This window comes from Centrocercus urophasianus, unplaced genomic scaffold (genome assembly GCF_019232065.1).
Source record: "Centrocercus urophasianus isolate 14NV4802_14NV808 unplaced genomic scaffold, USGS_Curo_1.0 seq_13, whole genome shotgun sequence".
Classification (NCBI taxonomy): domain Eukaryota; kingdom Metazoa; phylum Chordata; class Aves; order Galliformes; family Phasianidae; genus Centrocercus; species Centrocercus urophasianus.
Genome location: NW_024884475.1, coordinates 15,135,249 through 15,141,248, shown reverse-complemented (window position 1 = coordinate 15,141,248; position 6,000 = coordinate 15,135,249).

Here is a 6,000-nt window from a genome sequence, read left to right as displayed (position 1 = left end):
TCACAGAAACAAGAACAGCACACAGAGGGTTGGAAAAATAAGAAAAGATTTGCTAATTTTCATGATACTTTGCAAATATTATGGCTGCAGTTGGACTAGTTTGTTGAGATCTATGTAGAAGCAAAACAGCCTCGTCCCCTATTCCACATTTGACAGGTACTTTGAGAAAAATATCTTCCTCAAATGCACTTATTAAATTATTAAGAAAATTTTCCAATTTAAAGTTTTCTTAGTATTTATAGAATTATAATCACTGAATCACGGAATTGCAGGGGTTGGAAGGCATGTCTGGAGATCACCTGGTTCAATCTCACTGCTAAAGAAGTTTGGTGCAGTAGTTTAGACAGGAAAGGGTTCATATGGGCTCATCTTAACTGTTTCCAAAGGAGACAGGTTACTTTTAAGGAAAGTAGGATATGAGTATTTTTCAAAAGTTTTTGAAAAAATAAGGTGACATATATTGTCTTAATTTAAGCATCAAAGATCAATAATAATTTTAGAATTATAGATTATATATAGATTATATCAATTATAATTTTAGAAAATGTATGGCCAAACGTAGTATATAGAGAACAATCTAATATTAAGAATACTGAAGCTCACATTTACTGTTTATTTTTCCAATATCTTAGCAACAGTTTGACTATGACACTTCGGACTTCATTCAAATGGCATACAACAAAATAGAAGTTCTACTTACTAAACAACAACAACAACACCAAGCTTAAAAGATATGAATTTGAATAATCTATTAAGAATTTTCATGAACCTGTTCTTAGAATATGGAAAGAAAGAAGGAAGGAAAAAGAGGAGGAGGGGGAAGGGTAGGAATAAATCTGAGCATTTAGAAAACACTGGGTGATAATCTTTGATTATCTGCAGGGCAAGTGAAGAAAATGTAAGTCAAGATGCTCTTAAACTTAACTACATAAAAAGCTCCCTAGATTAGATGAACTCTATAGGAACAGGTTTGAAAACAATAACAATTAAATATATGGATAAGCAAAAGGAAGCACTTCTAAAATTACATGAGATGTTATGTCTGTAAGGGGAAGGTGGTTGAGTAAACTTTATTGAGACAGATGCAGCAGTGAATGATGGGTACATACAAAGCAATTTGCATAGCTTTGTTTAACAAATTGTTGGGTGGGGTTTTTTTTTTTGAGTTACAAATCAAATGACAAAAAACAATTTCAATTACAATTTTTTACATCTACATTTTTAGAGAGCTATGAAGTAAAAACAAACTTCAAGCATTTAAAAACTCTACAAAGAATTGAAGAAAAATGAATACATACGATATTCTCAGCTTCATTTTCTATCTTATTTTTAGGCCCTTGCAAGCTTATTACAATGCCCTCAATATTTCTTTATATTGACAGCATACTCTCAGTGTTTCTTGATATATCTTTATAGTAGATGCTACTAACAGAGAGAGTAAAACTTTCTTATTTGTTCCAGTATTTATTCCAAAGATAAGGCAGCCAAACAGTTATATACATTTATATGTGGACTCTCTTGCCAAGAGAAGTTGTGGAAATTCCATCACTAATATAATCTATAACTACAAAGTTAAATAGCTGCTCTTTAACTGCCTGAATGACTTAGATAACGCTATAATTTCTACGAAGAAAAAAAAAAAAAAAAAAAAAAAAAATCAAGAAATTTTGGAACACAGTGGCTTTCCATGAAAACGGTTTCTGTAAACATCCAATATGATATTACAAAGATTTTTAACAATTTTAAGATGAAAATGGTCATATAAGCGATACATTGCGTTTTTAGGATACAGGCCAACTCATGAACTATACCTCTCTGAGCAGTTTCTCTTTCCCATGTCTCTGTTTTGCTGAATTTCTCATTAGTTACATTTCCTACATGATAAAGCATTTACATCCACTGCTTTCCTAAGTTTTTTCACTTTCTTTACAGATAAATGATCTGCTTCTTCTGATTTCAAATATTTTGATTTTTTTTTTTTTTATTTCTACCCTATGTTTAGTTTGGAGTAGAGCTAGTTAATTAGAACTTGGTAAAATTATACACTGGGAATTTCCTTTCTAAGCCATTTCCGGAGAAAAATTGTAAACTAAAATATTGTTCTGCTATGGTTTTTCACAGCGTTCTATAACATAGGAGGCATGCTATTTTAAGTAAGAAACTATTAAAGACATTAATTTATTTGTAAGGAATCTTTTTCCTGTAAAACAGAAGGCATTTCTCTATTACTTACTATGCAGCAGCATCTGAAATATTATACTTCTTCCTCAATACTCAGAAGAGGGAACAGCAAAGTTGTCTCAAATAGGCTACAGCAGTGGGCCCAGGTGAACCTCATGTGGTTCAGCAAAACCAACTGCAAAGTCTTGCACCTTGGTAGCGGCAACTTCTGCTATCAGAACAAGCTGGGGGATGAAAGGATTGAGCGTAGCCATGCTGAAAGAAACCTTTTGGTGGATAGGAAGCTGAACATGAGCTAGTAATGAGTCCTTGCAGTCCGAGAAGCCAAACGTACCGTGGGTTCCATCAAAAGAAGCATGGCCAGCAGGGCAAGGCAGATGATCCTGCACCTTTCTGTGCTGGCGAGACCTTGCCTGGAGTACTGCATCCAGATGTGGAGTCCTCAAGGTCACGGTGGATGGGACTCTGAACAACCTGATCCAGTCATAGCTGTCCCTGTTCATTACTGAGGAGTTGGACTAGATGGCCTGCTAGAGCCTCTTCCAACTCAAACGATATCAGTAGTACTGTCATTGAAAGATAAAATGTTCCACTCTCACATTTTGGTTATTCATTAAAGCTTATGAAAGATATAGTGCAAAGAATGTAAGTTTTACCTGACCAAATGGAACAAAATAATGTTTCCGTCCTTTATTTTCTCCCATCTTTTCTATTTCCCCTGTCAGCTTTGAGAGAGGAATATAGGGAGGTTATCTCTACCTTAACAGCTAATCAATTTTTAAGACTAATGGTTTTCATGTCCTTTGGTTAGGGGTTCCCCTCTCTTTTTCCTTGAGCAACTGCTGTTTTCTCTGAACCATAGCAACCAGTCAAGCAAGCAGAGGAAGTAGCTCCCTCAGAAATCAACACCAACTCTGCTCCATACATAATCTAGTGAGGATTACTTACATTCCCATCCACTACTAGGCTTATAAATGTTATTTATCATGAACTATTGAGAAGAGCAGTGGTATCAACAATCTTACCAGTACTTCTCTATGATCCACAAGCAGAAGCAGCTGGAAAGCTCCATGTAATTTGGATCCTGATACCATGACAGAATTTTTTTGTGCAACAGAAAGAGATCAGCTTGTAGTAGAAAAAAATATGAAAAGACCATACAGCTGAAAATGGGTACACTAGCAGAACACCTCTTCTTTTGTAGCTTCCAGTTAGTATTGCAGCAGCCTAGCAAAAATAGGAGCACCAGAAAGCAATTATTAACAGTTACCTCACATTAATGTGTCACCAGCACATATTTCTATATTTTTTTTGACAGTTTGTTGACACTTACCTGTCCCATCTGGAGAAGTTTCTTGTTTTCTATCAAAGGCAACATCAAGAAATATCAGTGAGTTTCAGATTTTCCTGTCTTGTAATGGCAGGAAATGTAAATGTAATTGATGTACCAAAATAGAAGAAATCTATTTTGTTAGTATTCTTGTAATTTATCTTTTCCTGAAACAAGTGATTTAAGGGCAAAAATGTTTAGAATGTTGAAGAATAGTAAAGTACAGAATAAGTAGAGGACGAAAAAGTTAAGTAAAACACGAATGGTGATTTACATATTACTATGGAATCCTTAATGGTTAAGACAAAATTCTGATTACTCATTTACTGAGTAACATCACTTCTTTTTGTAATTCTTGATAATGACTCTGAAAAGAACAGATAGACTTTTGTTGGATTTGGAAAAAGATAAAGCAATCAGCTCAACAGAAGGAAGAGTAATCCTCAGCAAATACTGCTGCTTGTTTTGAAATTTGATCCAAACTGAAATTTTAAATTAATAAGAATGCATGTCTGCAGGTCTTATCTTACTTACATTTGCACATTACTGGGAGCATAACAGAAATACTTATTTATCTTAAAAGTCTTCAAGGAATTCCATCATTAACAGTTAAAAAAACTGTCATACAAGAAAATCACCTTCACATTTAAATCTGTTGCTGTACGCAACGAACAACAACTACACATATCAAATTACCAAAAATTCTGCAAATACCCTCTGGTCAAATAGATTGAGTTTATTTTGAGGAATTTTGGTGACACTTCATTGCAGGAACACTTAACAGCTCATCAAACTAACTCAGCATTAAGGGTTAGAACAGTTCACAAGATGTTGGAAAGTAGAAATGTACAAATTCAAACTGTTGTTTTCTCAGGCTGAAATAGTACTTATAATTAATAAAATATGTTTTGTCTTTTTCAAATTCTGAATTTTAGGTTAAGTATTGTTGTACTTTCAATTTTTGTATTGTATTTGTATTGTACAAATATATGTATTTTCAATGCTAGAGACCAGTGAAACTTGTAGTATAGTCTTAACACTTCCTATGTCTTTTATTTCTTTCTGATTTTATTGTTTTTTTAAGAGACCTTTTAGAACAACACCATGCTACTAAAACTGAAGTTCAGGCTCATAAGGATGACTTTCTTTTGCAGATAAATCTTTTCAAAGAGAACTGTTTTGTGCATCTTTGCCCAGTTTGAGATGTTTGAAGCATTGTGCAAGGAATATCTAATTATAGCAATTTGCAAAGAGCTGTAGCTTTGCTCTTTAGTGAGCTGTTTGTGAAAATGTTACTCTACTATTAAAAAAAAAGCAAGAAAATTGTCTCCCTGGGTTACTGCAGATGACAACAATACTCACAGAGCAGTATTCACATAGGAATTTATAACGGAATACAGACTTTGAAAGCTGCAGTGAAACGACATGACCTTTCAACTAATACATAAGAGGATAGCTGGAATGTGAGATAATGAGAATAAATATTAAAACAAAGTATTTTAGTCATACATGCAATTTTTATTTATTTATTTATTTATTTTGCATTTTTCTTAATTTTTCAGATGAAAAAGTGACTGTGGCTATTCAGTTTTCCTCTAGGATTTAAGATTTTAAGATTTCTTTTTTTCCATTGATGTTTCCTTCTCGAATTTAATTAAGCTTTATGAATTCCTGTTGAGCTGGAAGACTTATTAGAGGCTTAGATATGCTTGCCTGGCAAGAACACAGTTATTTTCAGACTGGAGCTGGTTTTAATTGGATGGTGGGGGAAAAAACGAACAAACAAACAAAAAAATAATTTATTGCAATAAGTGAATCAAATTCATGATAAAAGCTACTAAAACATTTACAGCCTGAAGAAGAAATAAATGATCTGGCAAGATGTTATAGCACTTGATGCAGATGGAAATCTTTATATGAGGGACAATGGTTCAAAAAGAAAGAAATTTTCGGGAAATAAGAAAGAGTTGATTAAGGCTTAGAACACCTATTAGAGTATCTATATTGTGCTATTTTTCCTTGGTCAATTAGACATACCTCCATGATGACATTACTTCAAAGTCCTCAATTAATCTGCACCTTTTAATTATCTTTCACACCTTTTGTTGTGGTCAAGAACCTTGTGAAGAATGAAGTGGATGTTAATATTTACACAGCACTTACTATAATTGGGTTCTGACCTTGCTAGACCCAACAATTATATAAATACATATAAAAAAAAAAAAAAAAAAAAAAAAAAAAGGATTGCTCCAGGGCTTAGCATGCATTAATTCCTTGACCTGGGTCTTTGCTGGTCCTCTGAGCACAGGAAATATTAGACACATTATGACACACAGAGTGTGGTCTGTCAATAAATTAATATTTAACAATCAAGATTAGGAGCTGAATGTTAGCTTTAGGAAAACACTCCAAAACTCCAAACTAAACTGCTTCCCTGAAAACAATAGGCAAGACCTAACAGAAACCAATTAACTTGAAGGGTTAAATAG